Source organism: Chrysemys picta, chromosome 7 (genome assembly GCF_011386835.1).
Source record: "Chrysemys picta bellii isolate R12L10 chromosome 7, ASM1138683v2, whole genome shotgun sequence".
Lineage (NCBI taxonomy): Eukaryota > Metazoa > Chordata > Testudines > Emydidae > Chrysemys > Chrysemys picta.
Genome location: NC_088797.1, coordinates 60049900 through 60065518, shown reverse-complemented (window position 1 = coordinate 60065518; position 15619 = coordinate 60049900). Strand labels below are relative to the sequence as shown.

Genomic DNA, 15619 nt, shown 5'->3' with positions numbered 1-15619 from the left:
GGACACCCCCCTTTCAAAGGTGGGGCGCTACCACGTGCTGATGTTTCACTATTGGGCGGGGATCATATGACCGCGTGCCAGTTTCTCTCCCTACAGGCTCGCCTCCGTACCCTTTGGAAAGCCTCGCAGTTTTCCCAGACCATGCCGCTGGAAGAACAGATCCACCCGTTCCAACCAGGGGACTTCGTCTGGGCCAAAAAGTTCGTTTGTGACGACACCCTCCAGCCGAGGTTTACTGGACCCCACCAGGTTCTTTTAACAACCCAGACTGCAGTGTTCCTGGAAGGACGCAAATCCTGGATCCACCACTCCCACGTCAAGCCAGCTGTAGTGGACCACAGTGACGGACCAGCAGCTCTTGCCACCACTGAGGACGCTGCCTCCGACCAGTGGACCAGCTTACCTCTTTCAGACATCAGACTTAAATTGATTCGGCAAAAATGAGAGGACCTTTTATTCTGACAACTGTGTGTTTTTTATTATGCCTTTTTAGTTTATTTTCTGCTTATGAAGATAATGCTTTTATTAGATATTCCCACGAGGTTAAAACTCGTATTTTAGGAAATAGAAGTAATTGCTGGGTATGTACTCAATTTCCAGTAAATGCAGAACAGGGACTCTCCTTCACACCCATTCCCCTGACCACTGCTAATATGACTTGGATGCCACCGGCTAGAGTAAAAGATCCAGTCCAACACAATCTTACATGGGACAAAACAGGAGTGCCAATTAACAGATATCTCAGGGTAACCAATCAGACAGGATCACTGTGTTTTGTTAAAGAAAAGGAGTCAACTTTTGTGGGAACAAGTAAATGCAACATGTATTTTAATGGCACCACCTTTAGTAAAAATCTTGGCTTCAAGCCTTGCGCATCCCACTTATCCCATATGTGGATCCCTCACCCTGATCCAACTTTTTCATGGGTGGGCAAGCCTTCAGAGTCTTCTTTTAAGAAGTGTGTGTGTGTGTGTGTGTGTGTGTGTGTGTGTGTGTGTGTGTGTGTGTGTGTGTGTGCACTAGGGTTACCATATTTTAAAAAAAGAGGACACTCCATAGGCCCTAGCCCCACCCCTTCCCCAAAGTCCCCGCCCTAACTCCCCCTCCTCCCTCCCAGCCACGTGGAAAGGGCTACCTGAGCGCTACCGGCTTCACGTTTTGCGGGGCAACCTCCAGACCCTGTGCCCCCGCCCGGCGCTTCCCCAGCACAGCTGGAGCCCGGGAGGGGAAGCGCCCAGCTGGGGGCACAGGGTCTGGAGGCTGCCTGGCAAACCATGAAGCCGGTAGCACTCGGGCTGCAGGCAGCCCCTATGCCTTCAGACCCCAGCCGCCGGCCGGGCACTTCTCCTCCCCGGCTCCAGCTGCTCTGCTCCGGCGGCACAGGGGCTGCCCGAAGCCGGTAGCGCGGGCTCGGGCAGCTCGGCTCTTAAACAGAGCCAAAGTCTGAGTCCGGGGAGGAGCAGAGCAGCCGCGGGAGAGGAAGTGCCCGGCCGGTATTTTTCCCAGACTTTTTGGCAATTTCCCCCCCTGGACGGGGGTTTGATTGCCGAAAAGCCAGACATGTCTGGGAAAAACTGGACGTATGGTAACCCTAGGGAAACATTAACTGGAGTCAGAGCAATTAGTGCAGCAGGTTGGGGCCATGCCCAATTTAGGATCAGTCCCAGCTGAGAGGAGTAGGGTGATTGCTAAGGGAAGGACTTTGAGGCAAGAGTAGGCTGTGGGATACTTCCCCCAAGAAGGAGGCACTGGCAAAGGCCCCTGGGAAAGGACAGGAGGGGATCTCCCAGAACCTTTTCTGCAGTACTCCTTCCTAGGCAGTCATTTCCCAGTTTGTATATGTGCAACTGATTGTTCCTGCTTCAGTGGAGTACTTCGCATTTGTCCTTATTGAATTTCATCCTGTTTACTTCAGACCATTTCTCTAGTTTGTCCAGATCATTTTGAATTTTAATCCTATCCTCCAAAACTCTTGCAACCCCTCCCAGCTTGGTATCCTCCGCAAACTTTACAAGTGTACTCTCTATGCCATTATCTGGGCTGGAACCCACAGTAGAGGCAGGGCCTGGGTTCCCCTACAGGTCACTAGGGATGGTGGTGTGAAAGTGTCCTGATATAAGTGGGTTATGGACCAACGTGCTCTGAGTTGGGCTGAAGGCCTTGTGGGAAGTTGTTGGACTTTTTTTTTTGTAGGGGAGAAGGGGGCCCTGCTACCTCAGAAGTGGTGGAACAGAGCATGACCTGGATAGAGGCTGAGTCACAAGAAGAAGCACGCCATTGGAGTGCTGGAGCAGCTGTCAGCAAGGGGAGCCAGAAGAGGGGAGCCACAATGGGGTGGGCTAGCTGAGGAGTCCTGCTTCTACTGGGGACCAAAAAAGCTGCATTCTTAGAGTGGAAGCACCGGTGGGAAAGAGGGCCTAACACAGGAAGGGTATGTCTACATGGCAAAGAAATACCCACGTTGCTGAGTCTGAGCCCAGGTCAATTGACTCAGGCTTGCGGGGCTTGGGCTGCAGAGCTAAAAATAGCAGTGTAGATGCTCCCATTCAGGCTGGAGGCTAGGCTCTGAAATCCTGCCTCCTTGTCAACTTGCGTGTAGAGCCTGGACCAGACTCAACAGGCTATTCTCTGGCTAATGGCGTTTTTGTAACTATGCAGCAGAGCAGCCTGGTTTTCTCTCCATGCTGTGACTGGGGGACAATATCACAGAAGAGGGTCCCAGCTGGAGGGCCGTTTGCAACATCTCCCCTCCCATGACACAGAGGCTATCCTCTGGTTGCAGATCCTGGACGTTGACCCTGCATATGAGAAGCAATCACGTCTGAGTTGAGATGTGGGAGTCTTACTTATGACCATCCTTCCTCAGTCAGCCAGGCCTATGCAGGATGAAGAGCCTAGGGCTTGCGAAGGTAGCTGAACCCCCTTGCAGCTGATCATCCCCCATGAGGGATGAACAAGCCTGGGCAAACTGTGGGATGGTATTTATTACCAGGGCGATGGGCCATGTGATTATGTATGTACAGCACCTTGTGCAAAGAAACCTGGTCCTACCTGGTTTTGGCTCAGCCTCTTATGAAGAAAGAAACCAGTTGTGAAATTCTGATCTTGAATTTTGTTTCTGAGCCTGAGCCACTCCTGCAAAGTTCAGGGTTGGTTTAGCCTCTTTTCTATACTCTGAGGGCAGAGAGAAAGGACAGTCCAGGGGCTAGGGCTAGGATTAGGAAGACCTAGCCTCTGTGACTTTGTCTGTCTGTGCCACTGTTCCCCATCTGTAAAATGGGGATAGTAGTATTTTCCTACCTCACGGGGAGCAGAAGGTAGCTGAAGATAGATACACTAAAGATTGTGAGATATTTAGATACTGTACTTATCTAGCCTTATTACTGTAGTATGTTAGATAAGCAGTAGAGCTGTATTCTTTGGGGGTGGGGGGTGTGCACACCATGAAGAGTGTTTGTCCAAACCAAATAACCCAGACCCAGACGTTGTAGTGTTTTTGTTTTTGTTTTTTGTTTTTTGTTTTTTTTCCCACTCACTTGATGCAACAGACCACTATTTCTCGGGTGCAATAACAGCGTAAGCAATCCTTGTTGTACCAGTGGACACCAAACTCATGCATCTCTCCATCCCTAAAGCAGCCTGGATAGATGAGACATAATAAAACTAGTGAAAATACAGAATTAAAAATGTATATTAGTGTGTGTATATGCCTTGAGCTTGAATGTTGTGCCAAAATCTGGGTGCAGCCTGGGGCATAAATAAGAATAACCTACCTGGAAATAATTTCACCCTCTCTCCTAGCCCCAACTACCTTCCTCAAAGGGCTCCCACTGCAGATGTTGCACACCTCTGACCACTTAGCAGCAATTAAGAAGTTTACTAAAGTGTGACATGACATGGCATGCCTATGAGCCAATGTAAACAATGTATATTGTGGTAAACATACTAGTCCAAATTCACCCCTACTGGCACAGACCCTTGTTAGTTGCCTAATGGAGTCCTCAGCTAGCATAGTGGCTCCTACACCAGCCCCTTCTGGGCCACCAGTTTCCCTGTGTCTAGGGATCCCTTGGCTGCCGGAATAGCAGTTGTAGGCAATCTACACAAATCAGGGCAGCCTTCAGGCATAGCCCAGGACAAGTTGACCCCAGATCAGAGGATGGCAGAGGTGGCTAATATCTCACCTTTGCCCCTATCCATCCTGAGCAGTACCAGGAGCTCCATGGATGGACCTGAAGATCTTGGGTTTCTGCTTTATGTTTCTAAGGTTGCTTTTTGTCTCCAGGAAAATGCAACACAGTGGATTGGCTCCAATTAATATGTGGACTGTTACTGCCAGTGAACCAAAGCTAGGGTCCTGAACCAGACCCCCTGAGAGTCTAACATCCTTCATTAAACTGGAGGGGGGGGAGAATGCTTGTCCTGATGCTCCCCATTTTTCCCAGGGTGAATTTATTACCCTGCCCTCATTCCATCCTACTGTTTCATGCCCTTCCTTCCCTTCCCACCTACAGTGAATGGACTGTGACTAAAATGGACAAAACCAGCCTGGCCTTGTATTCTACTGTAAGTGCCTTCTATAATGCTGAACATGGAATAGTTGAGGGTTTGCGGTTCCTACCTTTTCTGTTGAATACTAGCTTTTTTCGGAGGGGTTCATAAATACACTGGGCATTGGATAAGGTCATTGCAATGACAAAGGTAAGAAGGAAGCTCAAGAAGTGCATCTGTATAAGAGAAAGAAGCAGCCACATCATAACTAGGCAGAAGCTAACTGAATGATAATTAGCAGTAGAGTTGAGTAACTTGCAATGAATAATTTGTCTCCTTAACATAACCTCTTTCTGCCAGCAACATATCCATGACCAGATCTCAATTTCCTCAAATGCACTCATTATGAAACTATCCAACAATGGGTTTGGTGATTTATTGATTTATTTATTATCTCTAGGAGCTCTCTGAATTTATTCTGTTTGATCTGCATTGGCTAGTCACGATGGGCTAGATAAGTCACTTGATCTTGTTTCTGGTCCCCGGGCCAGAAAGTATAGCATAAGAGCAGGTTGCTGTGCACAACTGCATTGGATTTAGCTAATCACTGGAGTAGTGAATCCCTCTGTGCTGGGTAAAAATGATCAGTCAAAATGACAAACTCTTTGAGTTCAGTGGGAGTGATCCTTTAAAGAAAAACTATGGCTTCCTTCTTAAAAAACAAACAAACACAAAAAAAAGACATTTAACATGGCTTTTTTTAGAGAGTTCATTGTGTGGAAATCAAAACGGTGATATCGTCCTGAAACCCACTGTTCCTGAGTCCTTGTGACTCCATGTAGGGAAAAGGAGCCCCATCTCTTCCCAGTGACCATTTCTAGTGAGACAAAGCTCAGAGCCAGTGTCAGCAGAGACCTTCCCCTCACTAATAGTTACCCCCTCCTCCAACTGATACGCAAATGATACAAATTCAAGGTGAATTACAATCCATTTTCTAGCTGAACAGGTCCTGCTGTCTTCAAAGGTTGCTCCACATTCTCCAAGGAGGTACAGTCATCTGCTCGGCATGCCTACCAACTTCCCTGCGCGAACTATCTTTCTTTGACCCAGAGAAAGCAGGATGGAAAAGACCTCTCCTGATCTGGAAGATCTAACAAGTATCCTACCTGTAACTTGCCAAATTTGGCCCAAGATCAATCACAGAGGTACATAATGCATTTGGTGGCTCTGCATTGCCCAACCAAGAGCTTGAGAACTAACCAGCTGACACAGGATCTTGACTGCACTCAGCTGAGCGTGTTCCCTCTCCTGAGCACGTGCATTCTACATGTGCACACTAGTGCAATGTGTCCCGGTCTGACTAGGCCCTTTTTCTACAGCTCAGTGAAGGAAAGGTATGTGTGACGGCATGGGCCAACCCTACGTTGGGCCAGTGGAACTCATTGCCAGGGGATGTTGTGAAGGCTAAAACTATAAGGGGGATCAAAGAAGAACTAGATTACTTCATGGAGGATAGCCTCTGATGGATCTATTAGCAAAGGTGGTTGGGGTGCAACCCCATGCTCTGGGTGTCCTTAGCCTCTGACTGCCAGACACTGGGAATGGATGCATCATTCAATGATTGCCTGTTCTGCTCATTCCCTCTGAAGCACCTGGCATTGGCCACTGCTGGCAGACAGGTTATTGGGCTAGATGGACCATTGGTCTGACCCAGTATGGCCAGTCGTGTGTTCAGAAGGGGTTAATGAGCACCTGAGAACTCAATCCGCCCTGCCCTGCTACGCATGGTGTCTGGACCGAGGAGTTAAAAGGGATTAACTGGTTCCAGTGGGGGCTGACTGGGAAGGACAGCAGATGGCTGGCTGTCAGTGCCAAGACAGGGCAAAGTAGGAAGCGATCCAGAGAGGCAGCAAGAGGCAGCGGAACCAGGCCTCGACGGCCTGCGAAACAGTCCCTGGATAGGAACCCGGAGGAGAGGGAAGGCCTGGGTTCCCCTATGGGCCCACCAGGGAGGGTGAAGCAGATCCCCTGGGCAAGGGGCATGATCTATTGAAACCCCTTATAATAGAGGTAAGGACTAGTGAGTCAACTGTGGACCCAGCCTGAGGCAGGCAGACTATTGTTTGTTGGGTTATTTGTTTACTCTGGGAGGGATGGGACGCTACCTATGACCTGGCCGGAAGGCTGAGCTGCAAGAAGAGGCAGGTGACTGCAGGGCTGGAGTGGCTGTCAGCGTGGATGCAAAAGGAAGAGAGCCTACTCTGGTGTGCTCAGCCAGGGGGTGAGTCACACTTGTACGGGGGCTGCACACGCACTGGGAATACTTATGTATGGCTTTAAAATCCAGTCTGTGTGATTCTGACCTTCCCTTTCTCTGAATGTTCCTGCCAGTTAAACTCAACAGCCCAACTGTTCATGCACAGTGAACCCAGGCAGGGTGAGATCACAGCCAAAGTGAGTCCATTTGCAGGCAGGGCAAAACCTTAGGTGAGGTGTGGCATTGCCAACAACCAGGGCCGGCTCCAGACACCAGCTTAACAAGCAGGTGCTTGGGGTGGCCAAGGGAGAGGGGCGGCACCTGCGGCAATTTGGGGGCGGCAGGTCCCTCACTCCCTCTAGGAGCGAAGGACCTGCCACTTAACTGCCACTGCCAATTGCAGCTTTTTTTTTTTTTTTTTTTTTTTTGCTTGGGACGGCAGAAATGCTGGAGCCGGCCCTGCCAACAACTGCAGCTTAAACAAAGATGTGCACGGTCACAACTGCAGGTTTGCGTGTCTGGATCTTCCTGGAAGCGGTCTGGTTACCCAATGGAGCTCCTTCTGATGTGCCCCAGGGTGACTGAGAGCAGATTCAAGTTCAGTGGGCTCAGATTTTGCTTATCATTTTGCTGGTGCAAATCTGGACTGGCTCCACTGAAGTCAATGTTATGGAGATGAGAATCTGGCCCAATGGAATTACACTGGTGTCAAACTAAGATCAGAAACAGACCCATTCAGTGCATGACAGAACTTTATTAAGGCATAAAGGTAGGAAGGATGGTCTAATGGTGAGGGCGCTACCTTGGGATTTGGGGGACATGAGTTGAATTTCCTGCTTCACCACAGAATTCCTGTGTGACTGTGGGCATGTCATTTAGTCTTTCTGTGCCTCCATTTCCCATCTGTAAAATGGGAATAATAGCACATCCCTACATCGCAGGGGTGTTGTGAAGATAAATACTTTAAAGGTTGTGAGGTGCTCAGATACTATGGGAATGATAGTAGCTAAGACAGATAAAATTTCATGTTTCAGATTTTCAAATCTAAAGTTAGGCTCCTAAATTTATAGTTGGGGTCCTAAGTCAGTGTTCTGATCTTTTCATAAGTGCTGAGTCCCCCTGCAGCTCCTACTGAAGTAAATGGAGTTGTTCCTATTTATCACCAGGGTTCAGTTTGGCCCGATATGTGCAAGGTGTGGTACTGAATTACTGCTGGTGAAGCTGCTGTGCTTGTAGCTTTGAACTTCCTACCTTTTAGAGTTAAATTCTCAACCTTAATGTTACAGTGATTGTGTGAAAGTTCCATAGCAGTCAGTACTGTGGAAAAGTTGTCTGCTTGAAAAGTCCTACGGACCATACGCTTAATAGCTGTTGCACATAATAGATGCTTAAAGCAAAAAGAAAAGCCTGATTTTTACAGGTGTGTGGTATCTGCATTTCCCTTGGCTTCAATTACAAATTCTCAGCACCTCTAAATTCAGGCTATAAATGAATGGTGGCGAAAGTAGTAAACCTTAGCCTTGCTGTTGAGACTGCCAATCATGATGGTGTCTTTCAGTTATGTGTCTCCCTGTCTACTAAGAAATGGACAGAGATCACCCAACATAGAGACAAACTGCCTATCAAGTGGTAGTGATTTTCATCATACCACCTCATCCAGGATTGAATTCAAACCAGTAACCAAGAGATAAGATTACCCCTCCCCCCATATTTGTTAAAGGTGCGCACACACTTGCATTCATATTCAGGACCAAATTCTCCCCTCACATGTGTGTACAATTTCCACCAGACAGTGAAAGTTGTACATGTATAATCAAAGGCAGACTTTGACCCTTTGTCTTCCATCAGACCTAGCTGCATTGACTCAGTGAATATGCCCTAGATCAATATAGGCTAATGTTACAATAGCCAGCCTGTAATTAGCCTCCTATAGCCTTCTAGATCCGTTTTTTGAGAATCCGAGATAATTTTAGCATCCTAACATCTCCCAAAACCCATCAGGTTACACACACGTAATGTGTATATACTGCAGCAAACACTTTTAAAACTCATTGGTAAGATATTAAATACATTAGCTTTCACTAATAAAGCCATATTGCAACATTAAAATAAATAGCAGCATATGCCTCCCATCATACCTTTAAAATCTGGAGTGCACACTTTGACTTCCCTCTGCAAAGTGCTTCTCTTCCAAAGAGTACAGGGTTGTGTTTGCAGAGTCTATTTCAAGGACTTCCCTTCTTCCCACCCCCAGCACTCATTTTGAGCCACCTGACTATTACTCCACACTTGTACAAAATCACTTATCTTGTGCTAAAAGGTGTAGCAACCAGTCCCCAGGAACACCACTTTGCTCCAGGATTCAAGGACAATTTCAGGGTCTCTAGTAACAGTAGTGAGGGGGAAAACCCTTAGGAAGAGTTATTGGTTTATTTCTTTCCATACTCACATCTTCCAAGAATAGCAGCCGCAAGTCAGAATTGAGGCAGAAAAAAGTCAGAGGTGGCTGTTTCATGGCTTGATACAACATTCAATTAGATGTTAGCTCCCAAACCTAGAGTAAGAGTAAGAATAGAGCTGGGGTCACTGTTGCCAAATTCAAATCGAGATCTGGAATCTCCCAATGTATAAAGGGTGTTTGGAGTTGGGGACTCATTGAGCTAGAGAATAGCTGTGAATTTCTGATCTTGTCCTGTTATCTGAACCATCCTCACCTGCACCTTCTGGGTTTGGGTCTGCGACTTTGGTTTAGGCTCTAACAAAAGCCAGTGTCTTTTATTCATCATTGCTCAACTTTCTATGCCCCTGATCTTGTGTTTCTGACTGTCACTTCCTATCATTTCATCAAAATCTGACAACCCCCAGCAATGTAAGCAGTAGAGAGGTACGCCCTCTCCCACTTGCTTGCACTTCACACCATCAGTTCATTCGTACCCTTTGTAGTAAGAAGAGGGCCTGAAACATAAGGCCTTGTTTCAGAGGCCTGGTATGAGGCCTGAACTAAAGTAGTGGTCAAAACTTTTCTGAAGCAAAGTCAGGTTGTGAGCAAGAGGTAGGCCCTGTTCACAGAATTTGGCAAGCACAGGGCTGATATTGCAAAAACACATATTCCTAAGAGGTGCTGGGCACGGAGCACTCACACAAGCACATTCCAGAAGGGTGGAACCAGAATACCTTGATACCAGCACATTCCCCAAAGATAACAGGAACACATTGATCCATCCTAATTATAAGGTCAGGATGACCGCATGATGGATAGAGATGTTTTGATCAAACCAACAAATACATCAGAGGGTGGCACCTAGAGATGTTGGGTGATATGTAACTTGTTTGTATTTGTGTATAAAGATGTATCTCAGAGGGAGTGTCTTTGGCTATAATGGAAAGTACCACCATTAACTGAGCTAGTCCATTGCAACGGTCATACATGTGTTAGTGTACCTGTCACCATTGAGCCAGGACATTAGGACCGTGCTTTGTTGATGACAAACCTGACCAAGTTCCTTTAGCACAAACAGAGTCTGTGGATTTACTGGGCAGTTTGAATAGGGCCTGCTGTACAGGCTATCTGGCCAGAGTCAGTACAGTATGCAGAAAGAACACACACAGCCAACCTACACACACAGCCAAACATCTGACCACACCCTTCTGTATCCATAGCCATAAGGCCAGCCCACCATCGGAGCATAAAACTCCTTCAGTTACGATCTGTGTGTTCAGAAAATGTTCTCTTCCACCCCCACCTCCCAGGCACCAGCCATCAAATGATCTTGCTACAAATACCAGAGTGTCCTGTCCTCATCCTGTTGTCTAGCTTGCCATCCTATGACACGTCTCAGGTGGACAGAATATTTGTTTTATTTAATCAATTAAGTCTTACATTAATTACTTTTCTGCTCTGGGACCAATGACTCTAGCACAGTTAAGGAATGTAATAACCTGGACTCTTGTGTGTTAGTCTGCCAGGCTTAGAGAGTCCTTTATAAATGCCATCAGATGTTTGGCAAATTCAATAAAGTTAACCAGACACAGCAAAGCACATAACTTTAACCATCAGAGGAGTCCCATTGACTTCAGCTGTTAATCGTGGGCTTAAGTATACACTTAGTCCTTTTTTGGAATGGGGCACTGGTGAACTTTGTAAAGTCTGCCAAAACTTGATGGAGCATTCAAAGATTCAGAATGCAGAACTTCTAAACAGGTATCCAGGCTTGCTAGAGCTAGCCCCATGCACTACATCTCATGATGTATCATGACTGATACATGTTTGACATTTGTAGGCCTAAGCATTTTTGAGAACTGTAACTGTTTGTTCATGGTGCGGAATGTTGTTCTTGCTGCAACATTGCTACGGCTGCTCAGTTTCTGGCACACCGATGTCAGCTGTGCTAGCGGCTGGTGCAACTGCTGATTCGCTGTTGTTCATAAAGAAAGACCATAAGCTCAGTTCAGTGACAGAGGCACTTGGCCAGGTTTATGGTCTATGAAACACTGTCCTAGCACCCTGGCTCCCTGGTTACAGGTAGACTAGGGAAGTGGTTCTCACTCAGGGTACGTGTACCCCTGGAGGCATTCAGGGGCTACACCAACTCATCTAGATACGTGCCTAGTTTTACAAAAGTCTACACAAAAAGCACATGCAAAGTCAGTACAAACTACAATTTCATACACACAATGAGAGTCAGCATTTTTTTAGTAACAATGTACTATGACACTTTTTTGTATTTTTATGTCTGATTTTGTAAGCAGGTAGTTTTTAAGTGAGATGAAACTTGGGGTATGCAAGACAAATCAGATTCCTGAAAGGGATACAATAGTCTGGAAAGATTGAGAAGCACTGCACTAGGGTGACCAGATGTCCTGATTTTTATAGGGACAGTCCCGATATTCAGGGCTTTGTCTTATATAGGTGCCTATTACCTCCCACCCCCATTTGCTATCTGGTCACCCTAAGGTACACTAACAGTGCTTCTCCAAGCCGGTCCGCTGCTTGTTCAGGGAAAACTCCTGGTGGTTCGGGCCAGTTTGTTTACCTGCTGCATCCGCAGGTACGGCCGATCGCAGCTCCCACTGGCCGTGGTTCGCTGCTCCAGGCCAATGGGGTCTGCGGGAAGCGGTGCGGGCCGAGGGATGTGCTGGCCACCGCTTCCTGCAGCCCCCATTGGCCTGGAGCAGCGAACCACGGCCAGTGGGAGCTGCGATCGGCTGAACCTTTCGGACGCGGCAGGTAAACAAACTGGCCCAGCCTGCCAGGAGCTTTCCCTGAACAAGCGGCAGACCAGCTTGGAGAAGCACTGACCTAACGTATGTATGTATGCCCACAACAATGGTACCCCCTCAATCAGCGCACCAGGATGCTGCTCCCTCAGTGAGTGCAAAGATACCCCTCTAACGACTTCTCCTTTTATACATCAATACAAACAAGTTACAAATTACATCTTACAAGGGGTCTGTGTGTCCCTGTACCATCTTCTAGGAATGTGTTTATGCAGTTACTTGAGAGTCTGGGTGTTCCTGTACCATCCTCTCAGCTCAGGACTGTGCTTGCTTGGCTTTAGCTAATACCTGATGGATTACTACTTTGCCAAAGCCAGGCCTACTTTGGTTCATACTGTGACTTATGCTTAGGGCTCGAGCAAAACCTCAGTAATAACAAACAAGAATGACAAGAACTTTCATGGAGAATTACACCTATTTTTCCTAAACCTCAGAAGTGGCTTGTCTGCTTGGCCTCCAGATTTGCCCCCAAAGTACTCTGGGGGCTGCAAGTAACACGTGAAAACTTTTAAGCACAAATTACATCGGTGAAGAATTAAGAGGAGGACCCAAAAATAGCTTGTAATGGGAAACTAGTTACAACTTTAATGATCAAGTGACTGATACTGGTAGTGACAAATTGTAATTTACTTATGCCTGTGGCTGGCTATAGTCATTACTGCAAAACAATTAGATCCATCAATGGAGCATAACTGTCCTTGAGGCATGGACAGTCTGTTAGTTCTGGGACAAATGAGTCAGAAAAGTTCCTAATGTTCTTTTCCTTTATGATTTGGGCATGAAATGTCTTCACTGCAAAGAGATAATGTTGCCATGGTCCAGTCCCAGTCTGGCTGCCTCCTACAGTCATAGGGTTTAAGGCCTGAAGAGACCATGAGGTCATCTAGTTTGATCTCCTAATATCACAGGCCACCGCCACCTACCATCCGCACCCTCAACCCAATGACCAAAATTAGATGAAAATATTACATACCACAGGAAACTACACTAGTATGAGTCACAAGCAGAGACACGGCGGGACTGAGGCGTACCAGTGCCTGAGGACCCTGCAATAGCAGGGAAATAATTAAGTGAGATACACCAGATAATCCTGGCAAGTGACCTATGCCCTGCAGAGGAAGGAGAAATTCCCCCCAAGCTTGCTGCCAATATGACCTGGAGGAAAACTCCCTCCAACCCTACCTGTGGTGATCAGTTAGACCTGGGACATGTAAGAAAGAACCAGCCACCCAAGCACCTGAGAGAGAGAATGATCAGTGCCCCCGCAGAGCCCCAGCCCACCCTGTGTCCTATCTCTAACTGTGGCCATCTCTGATGCCTCAGAGATGTAGAGCAAAAAAAACCAACCCAAAATACAGTGGGGGCAAAAATCCCTTCCTGACCTCTGCATGTGACCAGCTAAAATCCTGAAGCATGAGCTTTGGAAACAAAGCATTAATGGGGGGGGGGGGACTTCCAGGGCTTTGGAGCCTTCCGCCCCCCAAAGCACAAGCAACCCCATCATATAATCCCACTCAGACATTTGTCCATCTCTTAAAATTAATCAAGTTCTTTGTCCTCACAACTCTTATTGGGAGGCTGTTTCAGAACCTCACCCCTCTGCTGGTTAGTGACCTAGAACGTTCCCTACATGTTATCCCTTCAATATACCCCCAGAGCTCTGCTACCCACCCTCTGGTGCAATTTGAATATTCAGTGGTAGGGCCAAGACAGAGCTATGCCCTTTGCTCGAGGATGACTGAATACAACTGTGGCATCTGTCAGGGTCTCATTTTATTCAGCCAGAGTTACTGCTGCGGCTGGATGGCAAGAGAGGCTCAGGAGTTCCTCATGCTGCTTTAGAAAACCTGGCTCCCTTGAGCCAGAGTGAAATAAGAAACAAACCCTTGTTTGAAAAATCACAGCCATGCTGGCATGGGGCATTTTTACAAAATTCCAGTACCCTTGGCATAAAGGAAGCATGCTGAGTCTACCAGCAGCCAGTACCATAACAGTAACAGGTGGGGTGCAGCTTAGCGTGGGTGCTCGTCTCATCACAGTGCATTTATTGCATAGGCTTATTTCTATGTGACTTGACAATTTGCAGTGCAATAAAATTAAAATACATAAAAAAAATACTGAGGCAGCTTGGATCCGGGACTGGCTGCTTGGGCCCAGCTCTGCTAAACCCACAGGAGAACTCAAGTGATCTAATGGAGTGAGCTACACTGGGAAACAGTAGTCACTGATTATGACTTTAGGCTTGGTAGGACAGTAAAGAGGGGAACAATGAACCCTTTGGGTTAATCAGTAACGTATTTACCTCTGGGCTAGGACAGGCCAAGGCCTGGGGAAACAGTAAACGGGAACTAGCATCCAAGAGTCATGACCCTAGTTGCGGGGTCTCCTGGATTTTCCAGGTGTTTACAGCCCCAGCCTGTTGTAGCTGGAGGGATTTTTCCCATAGTTCTGATCTCCACCCAGCTGGGGGCCGGGCAGAGAGGACAGATCTCTGCCAGGCCAAGCTGCTACTGGTCTCGGGGGAGAGATGGGCTAGTTGGGCTCAGAGGGAGTAGCTGCTGCCATGATTCTGGGAAATAAGGTGGGGTCTGTGTGGGGTCTGTTCTTAGTGGTGTCAGATGACAGAACAAGGAGCAATGGTCTCAAGTTGCAGTGGGAGAGGTCTAGGTTGGATATTAGGAAACACTATTCCACTAGGAGGGTGGTGAAGCACTGGAATGGGTTACCTAGGGAGGTGGTAGAATCTCCATCCTTAGAGGTTTTTAAGGCCCAGCTTGACAAAGCCCTGGCTGGGATGATTTAGTTGGGGTTGGTCCTGCAGTGGGTTGGACTAGATGACCTTCTGAGGTCTCTTCCAACCCTAATCTTCTATGATTCTATGATCCTGAACTAGGGAGACGTATAAGAGGCTTAGAGGGGTGAAGTAGCCACAGGGAGTGGAGAAAGTTCCCAGAGGCGGGCTAAGAGATAGAGAGGTGGGGTAGCAAGGATCTCAGGGAGACAGCGACAGGCTCTGAGACTGAGCAGCCCTAGGTTGCTAGTCTCAGGGTCCCTGGGCTGGAACCTGGAGTAGCCGATGGGCCTGGGTTCCCCTACCAGCCCCTGGCAAAGTGGCACTGCACCTAGATTTGAAACAGAAGACTGCCTGAGATGACATATGGATGGCTTGTTACTCTGGCTGGGGGGGCTATACAGTGACCTGGCTGGAGGGCACAGTCATGAACATGGAGCCCCCTGAGTCCTGGAGAGAGAATGGGGCCACAACATGAGCAAACAGACGGAATGGGGTGCTAAACAGAGTGAGAGCTAATTCCCAGGCCCAGCCACGAGGAGATGCACTTGTGATGAGTAGAGCCTCTTTAGAAGGGGACCCTTGGGTGCTCGTGGTCTAACTCCCTGTCCTCACTACAGTTCCACTGGGAAACTGCAGCCATTTGCTATCCCACTTAGTGTGCAGAGTGGCGCTACAGCGAAACTGATGGCATCAGACATAGCACAAGCCCCTGAGAATCTAAGGGTACATCTATACTTACCTTCGGGTCCGGCGGTAAGCAATCGATCTTCTGGGATCGATTTATCGCGTCTTGTCTAGAC

General features: G+C 47.6%; 1 long non-coding RNA gene across 1 annotated transcript; it reads right to left on the bottom strand.

Moving 5' to 3' along the window:
• Nucleotides 1-3507: 3507 nt before the first annotated feature.
• LOC135972882 (uncharacterized) lies at nucleotides 3508-9002 on the bottom strand. Its single transcript, XR_010589472.1, has 3 exons — nucleotides 8887-9002; nucleotides 4622-4727; nucleotides 3508-3639 (listed from the first exon to the last, which is right to left on the bottom strand). It is a non-coding gene; the product is annotated as an uncharacterized LOC135972882 (long non-coding RNA).
• Between the last annotated feature and the right edge of the window lie 6617 nt (nucleotides 9003-15619).